This window comes from Macrobrachium nipponense, chromosome 45 (genome assembly GCF_015104395.2).
Source record: "Macrobrachium nipponense isolate FS-2020 chromosome 45, ASM1510439v2, whole genome shotgun sequence".
Classification (NCBI taxonomy): Eukaryota; Metazoa; Arthropoda; class Malacostraca; order Decapoda; family Palaemonidae; genus Macrobrachium; species Macrobrachium nipponense.
Window position 1 is genome coordinate 46,547,265 of NC_061105.1, and position 20,966 is coordinate 46,568,230.

The window sequence follows — 20,966 nt, forward strand, 5'->3', positions numbered from 1 at the left end:
AAAACACCAAGAGATGAAAGACACGATCAGGAAAGAATATATGCAGAGACTCAAGGCGATACTCAAGTCAAAACTCAACGCCGGAAATATGATAAAAGCCATAAACACATGGGCAGTGCCAGTAATCAGATACAGCGCAGGAATAGTGGAATGGACGAAGGCAGAACTCCGCAGCATAGATCAGAAAACCAGGAAACATATGACAATACACAAAGCACTGCACCCAAGAGCAAATACGGTACCAGGACTATACATAACACGAAAGGAAGGAGGGAGAGGACTACTAAGTATAGAGGACTGTGTCAACATCGAGAACAGAGCACTGGGGCAATATCTGAAAACCAGTGAAGACGAGTGGCTAAAGAGTGCATGGGAAGAAGGATTAATAAAAGTAGACGAAGACCCAGAAATGTACAGAGACAGGAGAGTGACAGACAGAACAGAGGACTGGCACAACAAACCAATGCACGGACAATACATGAGACAGACAAAAGAACTAGCCAGCGATGACACATGGCAATGGCTACAGAGGGGAGAGCTAAAGAAGGAAACTGAAGGAATGATAACAGCGGCACAAGATCAGGCCCTAAGAACCAGATATGATCAAAGAACGATAGACGGAAATAACAATTCTCCCATATGTAGGAAGTGCAATACGAAAATGAAACCATAAACCACATAGGAGGCGAATGCCCGGCACTTGCACAGAACCAGTACAAAAAGAGGCATGATTCAGTGGCAAAAGCCCTCCACTGAAGCCTGTGCAAGAAACATCAGCTACTTGCAGTAATAAGTGGTACGAGCACCAACCTGAGGGAGTGATAGAAAACGATCAGGCAAAGATCCTCTGGGACTATGGTATCAAAACGGATAGGGTGATACGTGCAAACAGACCAGACGTGACGTTGATTGACAAAGTCAAGAAGAAAGTATCACTCATTGATGTCGCAATATCATGGGACACCAGAGTTGAAGAGAAAGAGAGGGAAAAAATGGATAAGTATCAAGATCTGAAAATAGAAATAAGAATGATATGGGATATGCCAGTGGAAATCGTACCCATAATCATAGGAGCACTAGGCACGATCCCAAGATCCCTGAAAAGGAATCTAGAAAAACTAGAGGCTGAAGTAGCTCCAGGACTCATGCAGAAGAGTGTGATCCTAGAAACGGCACACATAGTAAGAAAAGTGATGGACTCCTAAGGAGGCAGGATGCAACCCGGAACCCCACACTATAAATACCACCCAGTCGAATTGGAGGACTGTGATAGAGAAAAAAAAAAAAAAATAATAATAATAATCAAAATTAGGAGTTTGGACACATGAGAGAATACGGAAAATAAATCCGAGAAACTTGAGAGGAAAATGAAAGCCATTTTCTTTCAAGATGGTTTCCACGGCAGAAAAAGGTAAGACTGGATTTAGTGCAGCAATTTAGAAAGAAGTTCAAAATCCAGACAAACTTGGACAGCCTAAGAGAAACCCGGTCTTTAAATAATGAATTCCTCCTTCCGTGGAGCGGAAGAGAGAATTCGCTTTACTCGAAGGACGAGAGAAATAAACGAAATAGAGAAAGTAAATCCAAGTTCATTCACACCTTAACAATTGGAAAGAAAGGTGTTTGGAAACTCGAAGTTAAAGAAGAAGCAAACGAAATATTTGGAGAGGAAACCTATTTCGACTGGGACCTCTTTCATTCCAGGCTGATTCAACCTGGGTGAGGGAGGTGGGGGTTGCAGGCATGCAACTTGCTAAAGGCTTTTGCCTCTAGAACAGAGGCTGTCTTCTTTAGTACTGCTTCTCCAAAGGACATGAAGGCACAGGCTTGCCGACAAATACCTCGCAAAAGATTGATGTTTTTAAAAGATATTTCTTGTTAAAAATAACCGAAAATAAAAGGGAAAAGCGATCATATCATATCTTTATAGCAATTGAAATCCAGTGACATAGGAGGTTATGATATTTTACCTTGGTAAGATTTCAAAATGTAAAATCTTGAGATGAGTATATATATATATATATATATATATATATATATATATATATATATATATATATATATATATATATATATACATGTGTGTGTGTATAACCGAGCAAATGAATCATAAGGCACTGATTAATCAATCAGAATACGTTATGTGATAGCCTGTTAAATAGAACCCCTAACCTTAATAAAATTTCAATTACTAACAATGTAAATATTCAAGTTTCTATATTTACTAGTGTTTTTGTTGAGAGTTTAAATGAGTGCGCCCATTGTGTAACGAAAGTAATTACCCGGCCCCCGGCTCCTTGGATAAGCCATGACCTTAAAATACAAATGAAAGTAAGAGACGAATTGCATGACAGAGTCAAAAGGGATACATTAAACTTAGAACTAAGAAATACTTATAAAAACCATAAAAAACGAGTTAATCAACTTATTAAAACAAAGTAGGCAGAACATTTTAAATATAAGTTTAAAAACCGTCATAGTAATTTGTCTACTAAATGGGAAATTGTTCATGAAATGATCCCTGCCACAAATAGTAACGTAAGCATCCATGATTATAAAGATAAGAAAGATAAAGGAGAAGAATTTAACGAATAATTTGCAAATGTAGGTCGACTGGCCTTCGAAAATGCTCAACAGATCTTCAATCCAAATAATAATCTGCCCACTGTAAATACTATTATACCTCAAGGTATCGCGAATAACCTTTTCAGACCGCAACCCGTTGACGTAGATACAGTTGTCTTGATTGTGAGGGATTTGAATGACTCGAAGGCGTTTGGATCTGATGGTATCTCTCTCCGTTTCATACGAGATGCCTTACCCGTGATAAGTTTTTACCTAACCGTTACAGTAAACACCTCCATTGTTACTGATCTCTACCCCACCGACTGGAAACTATCGCATGTAATACCATTTTTCAAGAACGGTGACTCAGATGCAGTCGAAAATTATCGGCCAATATCACTTCTACCAGTCTTATCTAAGATATTAGAAAAAATAGTTGCAGTTCAGCTCATGCAATATCTTGAAGAAAATAACTTATTATAACAAACCCAACTTATTATCACAAACCCAAATTATTATCACTTATTATCACAAACCCAACTTATTATCCACCGAAACCGCACTCATGAAGCTCACAGAGAAAATTTATAGTAACATAGACGAAAAAAAGATCTCTCTTCTCATATTGTTGGATCTCTCTAAAGCATTTGATAGCGTTAGCCATGATATATTACTTAGTAAATGTATAAAACTAAAAATCTACCCGTTTTGGTTCAAAAATTATTTGGAAAACCGGTATCAGTCAGTAAGAATACACGATGTAATATCTTCCTCTAAGCTAGTACAATTTGGGGTCCCCCAAGGATCAATATTAGGACCAATTCTTTTCTTAATCTATATTAATGATATGTCTACTTCATTACAGGATTGTCTCTTAATACAGTATGCGGATGGCAGTCAAATCCTAATCACCGGAACCATAGACGAATTACAAATGTTAATTTCAAGAGCGGAAAGTATCTTAGAAAATGCTAAATATTATTTCAAAATTAATGGACTAAATGTAAACGAATCAAAAACTCATTATATTTTCATTGGTTCAAGATAGTACGTTTCTCAAATTCCTGATGATATAGTTATAAATTTTAATGGCCATGCTATTAGAAAAAGTGACCATGTAAAAAACCTCTGAGTTTACTTCGATCAGTATAATGTGTTTTGATGTTCATATCAATGAGGTCAGTAGGAAAGTGAATGGAACACTAATTTACATAAACAGAATAAAAGACAGATTTGATCATGAAATGCGCAAAATGGTTGTTCAGTCGCTTGCGTTAAGCATAGTAAACTATTGTTTAAAGGTATGGGGCACTACGTCTAAACAACAACATCGAATGCAAAAAATCCAAAACTCTGCGGTGAAAGTGACTGATGGGAAGGCAAAGAAATATGATCATGTAACCCCAATTTTAAAGAAATTAGAAGGCTAAATATAGAACAAAGAATACAGTACGACCTATGTCTATTAGTTAATCAAATATTAAATAATTTATTACCAACATGGATTTTTCCTCTGACATCGGTTAGATTCAGAAGTGAAAGGATAACAAGAAATAGCAACGACCTTTACGTGCCAAGGACAAATACCGACCTGGGTAAAAGATCGTTCTCTGTACAGGGTCCTTTAGCTTGGAATAAGCTACCAACAGCTTTAAAAAAAATAGTTAATATAAATTCTTTCAAATCAGCGCTAAAGAAATTTTTTGCCGGTAGGTTGATAACGCTTTATACGGTAACATCACTGCATCTCTAGAATTTTTACAATAGAAGGGCAACTTTGTAAATCATAATGATGTCTATTTACACATGTAAGAAAATTATACATAATATTATACTATGTATTGCAGGGCTAAGTTTTATTTTGTATGTTTAAGATGTTCAATCAGGTTTGTTGTATATAGGAAACTGTAAGTGGTATCAATTGCAACTCATACATTGAAATACATTTTATCCTTTGTAAGATACAGAATAGCCAATGTAAATATTGGAAATAAAGCTTATTATTATTATTATTATTGTTATTAATTATTATTATTATTAGTTATTTTATTATTAATTTATTATTATTATTGTTATTGTATGTATGCACAGGACAATTGCGCAAGTAACCAAGTTTAATACATACATACATACATACATATATGCACGCACAAACACACACATTCAAAGGAAGGGGGATAGTGACTGACTTTGCCAAAAGACGGAGACAGCCAAGTTGGTGCTCTCGAATGAGCACGAAGATGTAAAGTTGATAAGCTTTACATCGACGCCCCAATACTTTCAGCCTCACGCGAAAGTTCATCTTGACTTTCAAAGCGAATGGGTCGGAAAACGCGTCGTTTATTTGAGTAAACAGTAGATTGGCTTTTGAATAAACGTGGAACAACTGGATCCTTGATAAAAGACAAACATTTGTCGCTTTTGATAGACTACGCCATGATTGCTTTTTCAGCAACCTACTCATGGATATCTGATGAACTGCAGTGTGAAAATCATTGCAAAATATTGATATAGAATGACATGTAAAGTAAACGTAAACTAAAAATGATCATTTGACAGTCCCTTCATAAACCTTTGAGTGTTTGCAAATCCATACGAAGCATCAGATGTAATGACCAGTGCATGGAAATGTGGCAAATTGCTCAACGCGAGTTTAGCCATTTCCTTCTGATTATCCTCTTCTGCTATGCTTCTCTATACATAATAGTGAAGTAGGAAAAATAAGAAAGAAAGAATTTACTATAGTAGAGTGAGCTAGACATAACAAAAAACCCAATTACCAATTCCTAGTTCCAATACTCCCTCGATGGCCCTATTCTTGCAACGACCAAGAAAGACTCCTAAAGGGAAAATCCTCAACGATACGATGCTGTTCCAAAACTTTTTCACTTTTCATGTTCTCAGTTCTCTTCCTCTTTGTCCATATTAGGGTTTTTGTGATTATGTTACGAGATGCGAAGAAAACAGAACAATGATTCGCCTGAAATGGCAGAGAAGAAAGAGGGAAACGAAACGCGAAAAAAAAGACTGAAAAGATATCATGGAAATGACGTGTTCTCTCTCCCTTGGGTGAATATATTCAGAAGAAGAGATGAATTCTTATCAAATCTCCCGTCTCTTTACTCTTTTGAAAGGATGAGCAGCTTTATTCTGCATGGATACGTTCACACCTTGGGTCGTTTTAACATATTTTTTCAGGGAATTTATTAAATACTGATTAGGTGAATAATTTGATTCGAAATAATTCAGAATCAAATATGCTTTACCGAAAATTAGGGGAATACGCTTGACCTATATAAGCAATTTGCATAACCGTTTTAAAATGTTCACATATTTCAATTTAGCGGTTTAAAATACTATTTGCTCTCCACGAGTCAGAGTGTACCTGATGGTATCATTTATGTGCAGAGGAAAAAAGGTAAAGAAATTGTTCAAATAACTATATTTTCCTCAAGGAACTGGCATTCACATTCAGTTCATTAAACCTGATGTGTTTTTCCTGCATCAAAGCTACAAAAAAAAAAAGAGGAAAACTGATTGCATATTATTGTTCGCTCTCTTTCATGTAGTCGCCATATAAATTAATTATATTTTTACAAAATATGATTCTGAGCGAATTTGGTGAAAGCTTCTGATGAATCAGTTGTTGCTACATATTTTGGGTAATAGGAAATACATTCTCTCTCTCTCTCTCTCTCTCTCTCTCTCTCTCTCTCTCTCTCTCTCTCTCTCTCGAAGAAGAAGAAGAAGAAGAAGAAGAAGAATGGCGTTTAGATGTTTACCTGGAGAAGCGACTTTATAAAGGTTTTGGAATGAAATGAATCTCAAAAAATAAATAAATAATAATAATAATAAATATATAAAGCAAAAAAAAAAAAAAAGAATCTAGTTCTCAATGGTCACAGATTTTTCTGCTCTGTTTTACCTCAGGAAATTATTTGCTAAAAATTTTTTTTCCTTCTGACTGAACTGACGACAAGCGGAATTTATGGCCACGAAACCTAATTCCTTTTGGATGTGGAATCCATTTATCTACTTTATAGAAAAGTGATAAGGAATTGTCTCTGTCGTCCAACTTCCGAAACAGATTTGTGTTAATTCTCTCTCTCTCTCTCTCTCTCTCTCTCTCTCTCTCTCTCTCTCTCTCTCTCTCTCTCTCTCTCTCTGTCGGTATTTAATGGAAGATGTAGAGATATCGGTGTTTTTATCTTTCCAAAAGAGTGTATAAATAGACTGAAAGTCTTAAAATGAAGAACATTTCGTATTGTTATTCATGGTTTCGGGAAAAGTCTCTCATCTTGGAAATGGCAAAAGTGTTATATTTGCATGAAACGTCAAAAGTATTATATTTGTATGAAACGGCAAAAATGCATGAAATGCATGTTATATTTGTGTTCTTCCACAAAGGACATCTATCTTGAAAATCAAAAAATATTTCAAATTTGTTAATTGCTTTGGGATAATTCCCGTTTTAAAAACCACAAATGTTTCACATTTGCCCGTTCCACGAGAACATTCTGGTGTCAAAAAAAAAAAAAAAAAAGGTTTCTTAATTGTGTTTTCCCACAAGTTCTTCCTTTCTTGGTGCTTAAATACGTTTCATTCATGGCGTTTCTTAAAGAGACTTCCTAACCTGAAGTATTAAAACCGTTACAAGTATTAAAAGCGTTAATATCTACAAGTATACCAAATTGACCTATTTCATATTTCTTTGCATGAATGTATTGAACTTGACCTTTGTAAAAATGCTTTAGAGTAATTTTCTCATTTGAAAATGTGAAAATAAGTACCAGATAATAAACTCCAAAAAGCTGCACATTTAAAAAATAAGAATCAAATGATGAAAGTCAAGACTTAGCAAAATAACACTGATCTTGAGCCAAAGGAGAGAGAAAAATACAAAAATGGAGGAAAAAAAAAAGAATCATGAAAAGGTAAACGACAAAAACAGAAATGCCACCGAAAAAACCCAAAGTGAAAGTGCTCTCTCTCTCTCTCTCTCTCCTCTCTCTCTCTCTCTCTCTCTCTCTCTCTCCCCTGAATATGTATCCTAATTATTTTGACGTGTATCCTGTAGCAGAAGAAGGCCTATCAATTTATTAGCGTATTTATTGCTCTGTGTATTATGATCGAGGTCAAGGTTCTTAAAATAATGATCACATATCTATTCACTTACATTTATTAACACATCAGCCTTAGCCTTTAAAATAAAGTAATATTCGCAATTCACATCAAAACTCCACCGACCCTTCGTATATTCATAAATATCCGCCATAAAATAGAAGCAGATCTCTCTCTCTCCATATCTTTTATTTATGAAAACGAAGCCCCGCAAAAGTTAATGGTCTCTAGATTTTAAGTTTTTTTCTTTGACAATAGAGGGATGCAAATAACATCAAGACCAAATAAGCGTCACTGATTTAAGTTGTAGACTTCTTCGACATTTGAATAAAATATTCTCATTTAATATTAATGGTCATAGGTTATGGTAGTGTACATATAAAACATTTATATTAAATATCTCTAATAGACCAAACACAACAGAGAAGGATTTTTAAGGAGCAGAATGAATAGATTAGTTTTGTCATGCATGTATAAATATGAAAATTTTTATATGATTATGTTGACATTTTTGTAAATCCTTATAAAACATTTAAAATTATCTAATCCTATTAAACTTATTTTCTATGGCATTCTCCTAAATTATCTGGTACAATCTAAGCTCTTTCAACTCAGTTTCTTGGGCAATTATAAAAGAAACATTATATTTTTCGGCCTCAGCCGTGCTTAAGCCACGCCCACATGCTATACAGGCTGTCATAGCTCTCCGTGGAAAGTAAATCCTAAATCCTGAATCCTGAATCCTAAAGGGAGCACTGACCAATAGTGAAAGATAAAATTTAATCTCACTTTAAAATCAGGCGTTTACTTCAGTTTCTGATATAAAATAAATCTAATGGATAAAAGGACATCAGCGGATTATTTTGTTGTAGATGATATTTACAGCTAAAAAAGTAAGTTAAGCAGAACAACATTATACGAATCAAATACGCAACCCTTATTTGTATACAAAACGAGGCAAGAGCTTATAAACCGAACACAAATCTGGGGTCTTTTATATTAAAAAGCTTTGGTTCCAAATACTTTGAAGGGAAAAAAAGTACAGAGAGAATTTCCCTCACTGTGCGAATCATATTCCTGGAAGGGTTCCAGGACAAAGCTCTGGAAAAAAGAAATAGAAGGTAGAGAAAGGGGTTTTTAGAAACAGCCTTGGCCAGTTCCAATATAAAGGATTCATTCGATTTGCGTGGTTTGGAATATATGGCCCCCCCCTCACTCTCATATATATATATATATATATTATATATATATATATATATATATATATATATATATATATATATAATATATATATAGACAGCCTAAACGTAAACGAATAGATTTAATTGAAAAATAGCTTTATAGTTCATTGTAATGTTTGCCGTTCATGCGGGCGAATAGCCTTCAGTATCATAAAAGATTGGTGAAATGGGAAATGGGATAATCGATCTTCGCTCATGAAATATTTCTCATTTCTCTTATATAGCAGATTATCCCTTAAGGTAGGCAAAATATCATTCCAGAATCCAAACATTACAAATACAAAGATTTCTTATTAATTAGAACACAATATTGAAATAATCGGATAAATGCTATTTCAGATATTCGAAATGTGACTCGAAAATAAATCATGATGTAAATGGGTGTCTAATTATGCACCATCTGCACTGGGCACTTTTATAGCTGGGTAGACTGTAAAACCATCTTCATATTGAGAAAATCCGAGAGAAATTCCCAAGGATTAATCAGGAATGGCATCTGGCAACGCGATGCAAATGAGAACTGGAACAATAGGAGCATCGCGAGAGAGACGATCCGACCAATGAGCTTACAGCAGACGATCCTTTTTTATTCGAATGCTTGCCCGAGGCACTGGCTTCTTCTTCCTGATTGCTTTCTCGGTTCAGCTAAAGTTTTCAAGGAGAAAGTGGTCTTAATATGTCGAAGAGGCTGACTGCCCATGGACTACGTAAATTGATTTTGTTAAGAAATTTGATTCAAAATATTTTCAAGGATGATATAATAAAAAGAAATAACGACAATGACAATTGCAGTAAAGAAAATTCACTTAGAAAGCATAAGTCTAACAGTGAGTATTATGATATATATCTGAAAGTACTTAGGCAATACATATTCTTGCCATAAAGTAAAGCTTTTTCGTAATGTTCCTATATGAAAAACATTGAAACATTTACCATATTCACTTCATATGTTTGTGTTGTGTGTGTGTGTTAGAGAGAGAGAGAGAGAGAGAGAGAGAGAGAGAGAGAGAGAGAGAGAGAGAGAGAGATTACCAATATCGCTTAATGTCACAAAGACGGTTTCACAGTCAACTTCTTATGATAAGTCTCTTACAGTTTCCTCATATATTTACCCTCCTCTTTACTCATATTACTTCTTGATCAATAATAAGGGAAGATATTTCTTCCTTTTCATTTGAGAGGTTTGTTACTTTCTCGGATGTAGGTTATGTGTGTTTGTTTAATTGTTCATTTCTTGGATTATCTTGATAGGGAAATGTTAAAATTGTCGGGGAAATTGCTTGTGGAGATGTGCATGCTAGATGTTTCATATGAACGCCACCCCCCCCCCCCCCTCTCTCTCTCGTCCTCGTCTCTCTCTCTCTCTCTCTCTCTCTCTCTCTCTCAAAACTTGACACTTTTAAACCTTTACAATCAGCTCTCCACATGATGCCAAACCGAAACGTTTTGAATGCATTGCAATTCCTTGCTATCATTTCAACCTTACCGAAAATAACGCCCTACCATTTCCACACTCCCTCCCCTCCCTCCCTCCCTTCGCTCTCTTGATCGTTGGAAGTTTCAATTTTCCTCCCGAAATCCTGCAGTCGTATCATTTCCCACGAAAGAAAACAGACTCAGGCGGGGAAATGAATCTCTGCCTATCTCGTCTGCGCGGATTAGCTGATGAAGGCGAGAGGCAGATGAGAAAGTAGGCGATTCTAATCCGCTGTCTGCTATTGCCGTGAATGCCGGAGGAGAGAATCTCTCTCTCTCTCTCTCTCTCTCAAATTCAGGTGGTTCTAAAGCTTATCTCGATGGATTTCAAGGGTGGAACTGGGAGATGAGACTGGAATGGTTGGACACAAACACAGATATATATATATATATATATATATATATATATATATATATATATATATATATATATAAAATGAATAGGATGGAGAAAAGCCAGCGTAACATCATACATGTATTTTCCAAATTTTCGAGACTTTGGGTCTCATCATCAGGGCTGTAAAACATACAGAACATACAAATTAAAAAAGACTCAGTATAATATTAATATTAATAATAATGGAAGTACATAAAAGTTAAATATAATATTTAAAAAAAATGAACTAAGAAAATGAACTAAAAAAATTATATATATAAAAAAATTAAAAAGTGAAGAATTCTTAAAAGTTAGTACCTATCTCTATGGAGTTTTTTAACTCCATAGAGATAGGTACTAACTTTTAAGAATTCTTCACTTTTTAATTTTTTTTATATATATAATTTTTTTTTTTAGTTCATTTTTCTTAGTTCATTTTTTTAAAAATTATTATATTTAACTTTTATGTACTTCCTTTTATTAATATTAATATTAATACTGAGTCTTTTTTAATTTGTAGTTTTGTATGTTTTACAGCCCTGATGATGAGACCCAAAGTCTCGAAAATTTGGAAAATACATGTATGATGTTACGCTGGCTTTTCTCCATCCTATTATTTTAAATCTACGGCGTTCCAGATGCCCCAACCTTCCTGTATATATATATATATATATATATATATATATATATATATATATATATATATATATATATATATATATATATATATATATATATATATGAGAATAATACACCGCTGAAATACGGCACCACGTTACAGAAAATAAGTGTGAATGTCACTAAATTACCCGAGAGATTGGGATTTGCAGCCTTGGCAATCTATAAAAATGAAATAAAATAATAAAAAACAAAGAAACGGAAAAATATTCTCCTTTGTTGTATGTTATCTTATACGTGCTATCCCCATCAAGAACTGCACGTAAAAAATTAACCCAAAAGTTCTATAGTGGAAGTAATTTGGGTTGCTAATGAGGGAGTGATTGATGGATAATACAATTTCGTCTGACAGCTTGGCATTAAGGAAAACCTTTTGTCAGTCTGTCCTTCTACGGCTCCTGGACTATGGTACCATTTTTTTCGACGATTTTTACTTTTTTTTTTTTGTTTTTTTTTTTTTTTTTTTTTTTTTTTACCTTTCCTAGATTTAGTTTGCTTTTATAAATCTTATGTGTTTACGCGGAACTTTCAACCACTTCTTTTATTTCACCATCCTGATACTAAATACACCATTTTTCGTGATTATGTTTGCATTATCAAATAATATAGAATCTAACTGTTCTTAGGATTTGATTTTTACCCCATATCTACTTTTACGAAAAGTATTGACTTTTGTATCATTCCATTTTGGGTTTAGCGAATATAGTACTTTATTTTAATCTAGTTTATATTCTCTGATGGATTTCCACCTGCAAAGAAAAGGTTGAAAAGATAAAATACCAAGAGGAAGATGTGGCCTGAATCACACTGAGTTTTCAAAAGAGGTTTTGGCAGGCAACACGGGGCTGCCAAAATGTTTATTTTGCGGGTTATGGAGGAATTTACCAATAAAGCAAGCGTGGTAATTATAATGAGTTCTGTATTATGCAAATATGCTATTAGTTAAAACGAAATGAAATGCTTCAGCAAAAATATGTCAACATCTATATGAAAGTGCCTTTGTGATACAGTACTCATAAAATTGTCAGAGCCAAATAAAATTGAAGCATTACGGGACATAACTGACTCAGAGACCGTAATCAACTATAAAGTGGATTGCATTTGTTTGAAAGGCGTTATTTCAGCATTAAAATATTTCATGAACGAGAATACATAACAGAATAAATGGCAGCAATATCTCTCTCTGTTATTAATATGACGAATTTTATATTGCCTGTGATAAAACAGATAATCAAATGAGATTATTATCTCGTTAACACTAAAAGAATCGTTGTTGGATACAAAAAGGCAGTTTCGTCGTCAATGACTAGTTTCTTAATTAGAAATAGATTGGGGAAAGTTTAGTTTGGGGTTTTATTTGAGTTACCTCTAACGATCCTGCAAATATTCATGTTGGTTTCGTAATGCTGATAGTTTTATCAGTTCCGTGTAATGAACCGGAAATTTTTAACTCGAAAATATTAAGCCACAAATGGATTCTACGTTAATCTCTCCGTCTGTCTGTCGTTCCCTCGACCGACGGTACCACTGATATTAATTGCTATGATAATTGCCATTATGTCGTCAACGCTAGACTCATTAACGATAAAAGCGCTCATGAAATGGTTATAATTGCCACCATAAAATCATCGTGATATTCGTTCATTTTTGTTTCAGTACCACCATTATCATTATTAGGTCAGGCCAGGAACTGTCAACTTGCCAGGAACACAACCAGTAATGGAAAACCACTGAGTACATCATAGGTCTAAGGAAAGTACTTCTGAAGAGGCCTCTTTGTGGGCGCACCTGTTTTACTGACATTCATCAAGTCTCTCGTGCATTGACGTATTATATATATATATATATATATATATATATATATATGATATATATATATATATATATATATATATATATATATATATATATATATATATATATATATATATATAAAACCTAAAATTTCGCTTAATGTCCAATTCATTCAACCTTGCAAATAATACCGAAGGAGAGTCATAATCGACAAAAGGCTTGTCATCTGGCAGATTCGAACCACTGACAGCATCTGCCTCCGACTTCAGTGAAGAGTTCTCTCACCACTGAGCTGTCAAGGGGACAGGAGGGGAATTCGTCACTGAAGGCGGAAGTAAAAGCTGCTGGTGACAAACCTCTTCTCAGTTATGATTCCCCACTTCAGTGTTACTTCCAAGGTTGGCCGAATCAAGCAGTATTTGTAGATTATTGATTGTGATATAAAAAATGGCACGGTGATGCTATAAAATCTCATGTGTGTGTATTATATCTATATATATACATATTATATATATATATATATATATATATATATATATAATATATATATATATTATTATATATATATATATATTATATATATATAATTAGGGAGATAGATATAAAACTTTTACACTTCACGTTTCTATTGTAAACAAATGCAAATGCAAGAAAAGAGGCTAAACATATTTCATGTCTACTTCATCAAAACTTTTTTGTATGTCAATTTACTAATTTTTATCGCTTTATACAATAGTAAGTGATAGAATATGCAAATGAAGGTCAAGATGTAAATTAGAATGAGACTAATAAACGCAATATGGCGTTTTATATCCTCTTATTATGAATTCCCTCCCGCGAGTCGTTGTCAAGACAGAGTTTGCCTGATGAACTTGACGTTAAATACGAATTTAATTGTCAAGGGAAAATTCTGACGAGTTCCGTGATAAAGTGTTTGCATCGGGTGAGAAAAACATAATATTATAAAGTCTTGAATATAACGTCGCTCGAATATTATGTGCACTGTGTATGGATTTCATCGAAAATGCGCTCTGAATGCAAATAGAGAAAGTGAAACATCAGGCAAATAAAACGTTCATAGAACCTTAACTCTAAGACTGTTTATTACATTCCTTTTTTATCTTTCTACTCGGCCAATAAAATATGGAACAGATCTGAAACTGCGACAAATAAATAATAAATAAGAGACTCGTTTCTATTTAATACCAAGGATTATACGACACTGAAAGCGGCTCTCGAGCAAAACTTGACAATAAAAGTGATATAGTATGTCTGTCGAAAAATATGAATCCAGTGTATAGGTTATATTACCTCGTGCTGAAATGAATATGTTATGAAGGGAAAAATACGATGCAGGTGGAAATTCGCTGGATATTATAATTTACATGTGTTGTGTGTTTGCGCATTTATATACAGACATATTCATATACATAAACATATACAAATGGGTATGTATGTGTATGTATGTATGTATGTATGTATGTATGTATATATAGGTACTTACAATTCTGCTCCGTATGTACGGAAAATTCTTTGCACGTCCCAATAAAGGGAACTCAAAATTAGACATCCTTGTTAGTCTCCAAGAAGCAAAGGAACCCTGAATTACGGGGAGCTGTCTCCATTTATTGCAGTGGACATGAATTCACTACGCCAGGCAAATCTCTCTCTCTCTCTCTCTCTCTGAGAGATTTATCTCGCTTCATTTCAGAGATGAAAGAGGAAGGTGCGTGCGATTGGATGCTGTGGATGGGTCGGACTTGTTTTGTGTTTCAAAGTTTCCAGCAGAGAGAGAGAGAGAGAGAGAGAGAGAGAGAGAGAATATCCATTTCCTGGAAACCTGGAAACTTCCGTCATAGAAGACGAATCCGATCACAACAGGCAGCTCAGTCTTCAGCGGGTGATTCTGAAGGAAGGTGATTATATGGCTTCCTTTAGTTTATATTTTTCGTTGGGAGAGGAGGAGGAGGAAAGGCAGATGATGATGATGATGATGGTGAGGAGGAGGAAGAGGGAAGAGGAGTAAGAGAAGGTGGATGAGGAGAAAGAGAATGTCTACTCAAGGTGAAATGCACAGGTAAAGAAAGAATAAGAAAAGTAAAAAAAAAAAAAAAACACCACTGACTGAGAAACGAAAGGTATTGACGCCAATTCTCGTGAAATGCATCGAAAATCATTCTTCCTTCTGCCCCCATAGTGGAAGTGCCATCAGTGCACCTCGAGTGGTGCACTGTAGGTATTGCTAAAGTCACTTGCTGAGAAAAACGTCAGAGTCTTAGAACGCAGAAAAAGAAGTTTTCCTTCTCCTCCTCCTTTATTCTACTCCTCCCTCTCTTCTTTTCGGAAGAACAATGTTACAATAACAAAAAGAACGAAATAAGGAATAGGAAAAGAAATAAAGACTGTAATAGAGGAAGCGCAGAGAGGGGGAAAAGGGGAAAGGAGGAACCCCAAGTCCAGAAGGAGTAACCATCAGCCCACGAGTAGGAGCCCTCAACCCACAAGGGGAAACCCTCAGCCCACAGGAAGGAACAAGGAACCCACAAGATTGAACCTTCAACCCATATGATTTTTTTCTCTACATCTTTTAAAGGAAAATGCTTCTATATAGTACATAACTTCGTCAACATATAAGGGAACCAACTCGGCTCAAAGGCGTTACGTCACGTTCTCCTCAGAGCTTCGTTTCGACATTGAGCGATTGGATTCCGCTGGAGTCCCATTAATAATAATAAAAAAAAGTTATGAAGTTAGAATAAGGAAGGTTTAGGAACAAACTTTCTTGACAGAATTCTGCAAGTCTTCTTTTGTTATAATTTGTGTTTAATATCAACTTCGCTTTAGCTAAACGAAATCGAAAATGTTTTGGATGGTTTTTTCGAAAAATTACATTGATTTGTTAATTCTCTTTCATTTAACCACCTGAAATCATAGTCTTTCTTTGGGAGTTCGCTGAATGTTAATTAATCACTGCCTTTGTTTGATTTCCGTGTTGCCTCATCACCTTTTTTAGAAATAAACATCTCATTTGCGATCAGACTTTTCTCCATCATCTTTATTGCTGCTTCTTTTTTACGACTTGTTTTGGAAGGGGGGAGGGAGTGAGGAGGCGGTGAGGGAGGGGACTAGCTACTTCTGCTAATAGATTGAATATATTTTTAATGCAATGACCTACAAAATGTGGGGTAAGTGAAACTCCGAGATAAAATAGAAATTCATAGAATTATGTCTCGAAATATTTCTTTTCTTATGCATTCATTACCAGGAACATTATTATTATTATAATAATAATTATTGGCAGAATACTTAATCGACAGTAGATTGTGCTAGGAAGTATCCGCCCTTTATCCGGATCATCCCGGTTATCACTTTCTGGAAAGCAGGAGCTTTAAATGTGTGTTGGCTATTACAGGAATATTTTTTGTAAAAAGAAAAGAGAAATAAAACAAAATAAGTACCATAATATCAATAATGACTAGAGATACATGCCTTCATCTTGTTATGCATTTGACGTTTAGTTATTTATACATACTAATATACTTGTATTACTATCAATAATAGGATCGAGTGAAAGGTCCATCTGTCTGTCTGTCCATCTCAAGAGTTTTTCAAACTTTGGGTCCCGGCACCTCAGTAGGTCGCGAGGTGAATAAAATGAGTCTCGAGTAAAAAAAAAAAAAAAAAAAAAACAAAAAAACACACACACGCAAGTGGATGGCCGAATATAAACAACTCGAAATCCTGTACAACACTCATAAATCATCTCTAGTTTTATCGATTTATCCCATGACAAGGCAAGCTCCACCAATCAAAATAGTACATATTATGAAATTATTATACGTAATATAATAAAAGGATGTTATCCCAGCGGAAATAAATTCAAGGTTTTGTTCAAGGCAATTGAGACAGCCTCTCACTCTCTCCCTCTCTTTTTTTCCCCTTGAATACTCAACTACGAAACAAGTTTGGATAAATTTTAATAAGTAGTTGTTATCAACAACTCTGGCAATCGACAAACGCACACACACTCTCTCTCTCTCTCTCTCTCTCTCTCTCTCTCTCTCTCTCTCTCTCTCTCGTCTTGAATCGTTAATCATTAAACAAGGTTGTTTCAAAAGTGAATGGTTAACTGTCAATAGTTTTTCACACAAGAAAATCAATAATGAGTTAAACTTGTTACCTGAAGAGGAAGCCGATTCGCTCCATCTTAGTCATTCCTTCACATTTAAGAATGATTTGAGAAGTTAAATTTGTGCTAATTTTGGATTTGGAACAAAAGGGAAACATCATTGCCGGGTGAAAAGGCTTTTCTATTATTATTGCCTTTTGCAACTACTTACTTGACTTTGTTTGTTTTGTATGATGCATAGAACAAGTGGTTATTCAGCTACGAGAGTGAACTTCTATCACCAGAAATACACATCTCTCACACCGAGAATCGGTGGTGGCAGCCCAACACCATACCGACCACGCCACTGAGGCGCTACTACATACTTGAGGAGCTGGATTTTCGACATTAATTCTTATTAATTAAAGACTTAAGACAGAAACAGGCTCAACACTGCACCTGATATGCGCGTAGCATTGTCTTCCTCTGTTCCCAACTGGAACAGGTGCTTGTGAACAAACAAGCACATCCATCTCATTAAACGCCATTTTATTTTTTTCATATGTTATTTACTTCACCTTTGTGTTGGAATTTCCTTAAAATTTATTTTTCTAAAAATACTATTTTTACATTCATACAGACAGATACATACAATTCCAATATGTGGAGAATATAATAAATATAAATTGTCCGTGCTACATGAATGAACCTAATAAATAGTTTGTCTTTATTACATGTGGGTATAATGGGTCGCATTCAACAATGGATCGCAGTAAAAAAAGAAATGTTTAAAAATGCAGGTCTTCCTGACTGTCTCCCTATCATTAGAGAGGAGAGAGAGAGAGAGAGAGAAACGAGAGAGAGAGAGGAGAGAGAGAGAGAGAGAGTTTGAAGTTTGCTCAACTTTCAGGATTAATGGAAAAACCTTCTTTAGTTGAAATGTCGACATTGTTCTCGGGGGAATGGTTCCTATTAACAATTTTCTCGCATACCCAAGAACTTGGCAACATGCTAACATGAAGCTTAAGGGCATCATTACATACTATGCACTCTCAGTATATGTATACGTATATACATACATACAATAACATATGTATATAGTATATGTATACATCAGTATATATACGTATAATCATACATTACCCCCCTCTCTCTCTCTCTCTCTCTCTCTCTCTCTCTCTCTCATTTATGTCAAGGTTCATTTTTTTTAACTCTCCTCTCTTTCACACATTTGTGATAAGGTTATCTCTCTCTCTCTCTCTCTCTCTCTCTCTCTCTCTCTCTCTCTCTCTTTCACATATTTGTGTCAAGGTTACATCACTCTCTCTTTGTTTCACACACGTGTGTCAAGGTTACATCACTGTGTCTTATTTATAATAGTTCAATCATAAATTAGACATTTTAATATTCATGCGAATATTGCCGTGACCGAGACATTTCTACGACAAGAAAATAATACCAATCTCATTTTCCCCTTCCCCAAAATATCCGCGAGAATAACAAGTCCATTTCGTTCGTAAGATAGGAAACACATCTCGGGACGTTTATCGCTTCCTGAAACTGCTCACAGGATTAAAGGCGATGTCCCATCGAGGACGTTTGCACTGGAAAACGTTTTTCAACGTAAATATCATTGTGGGGTGTGTTCAATATCTCGATGCTGAGGATCATTCCCTCGGGAGATTGCAAAACAAAGTATAATTTGTCAAGTGGGCGAGGGATTCTATTTGTACTTCATCCTCCTTTCCTCTCTTTCTCTCGAAAGAGAAGTCGACTAACTTCAATTTGTCAAGCACTGATCAATGCGCAGTCTACGGTAGTCGACTATCGAGTTATCATCACTACAAACACAGTACTAAGGTACTATATCTGTTTTTTCAATTTCCTGTAAGAATTCAAAATATTTTTTTTATTACGTTCTTTATGACGTATCGAGTTTCTGCGCCTTTTTCTCTAGTTTCAAAATTTTTCTTAATTATTTTCATAATTCTTCTTTCGTCCTCCCTACTAAAATGCTAATAAGGGTCGAATTAAAAACACTCCCACAACAGCTCTCTTTATTCCAAGTTCTTTGGGGATCATTTGCAAGATTTTCAGAAAATTCCTGATTATTTTCCTTATAATTACTCCAAGCGTTCATTTATTCTCTTTGCCTTTAAAGCATATTTAACTCATAAACAGGACAACTGTAAGTACAAATGTTTACTCCACTGACACACATCTAAGAAACCTACGACCAGATCAACCAAGAAACAATAACCAGCCAAGTGCAAGGTGTATCCTTAATATCCCAATAGACCAAGGGAACGACTATTTAGGAGAAGGCCATGCAAATTGCCATCTAGTCGAGAGCAGATGGCCAAAGCTGGCCGGCAAAATGGCCGAGGTCACCTCACCTGACCTGCTGAGCAAAAGACTGGCAAGATCCGGCATTAGGCCTCTTGGACAACAGTACCCAGGGCATTACTGAAAATAGACCTTATTATAATTTGCGTGGGTTTGTCCACCGTACTGCCACGATAGCTAAGCATGGGTTTGTTCAGCGTATTTGACCATATTAAAGTAAAGTTTGTATATTGTATAGTTGGCACACAGTTCACTCATTAATAAAAAAGAAAACAAAAAACTAACACTTTCGGTCGGAATTTATAACAAAAGAAGAATTATGGACTATTACTGCAAAATTGTGTTTTAGCTTATTCTGAAGGTTATCCAATGTTAACATCATTCAAGTAAAAAAAAAAAAAAAAAAAATTATCAGCTAATGCTTAAATCATGATGGACTTAAAAATCTATTATAAGAAGGCAAGTGTATTAATGTGGTCAAGTCCTTCGAATACAAAAGAATTACGTTAACTTCAATTTTGAACAAATTCAGTTTTCAACCCAATACTTCTAAGGTACGTTAGCAGTTATAAACTAAAAAGAAACACTGCGAAGAATTATATCTCCCAGCTGTGCAGTAGCCATTTACGTTACACTTACAAACTTCAAAAGTAAAAGCATCCTATTTATGATAACTTTTAAAACTGTCGAAGAACTGTTCGCTTACCACCTGAAAGAAAAATCGAATGAGTTGAAAACCTCCCATAAACTACGACCTACAGACCAGGGATGGGAGGGGCCTCCACCCCTACAGGGGCACCGCCCTTGTAAGGGTGGAGGTGTACATAAAGACATTAAAAGTTTTGTAGGTTGGTGCAAAACTGTTTACCTCACCTTTGTTATTGGTTATTACATCAAAAGTGGAGAACTGCGTTTTATTTGTCTTCCTGTATATTGATGAAAGTTATCCTGGCTACGAAAATTAGTCTTTATATCATGAGCTCCTGAAAGTATATTTAATTAATGTACATATCTCGTATTAATAATGGACTGTAAAATTTTCTTTAATCGGCAGGTTAATGTTAAAAAGAATAAACCAACACATTTTACAAGATTTAAATTTAAGTTCGTATAAAATATACCGCACCACTTGCAATTATTGCTTTTATATTTTAAGATCTTATCTGACTAAAAGCATATATAGACGAAATACGAACCTCCAATAGCGAAATAATAATCCAATCCTTAATGTTGTATTACAGAAACAGCTTTATTGTCCACA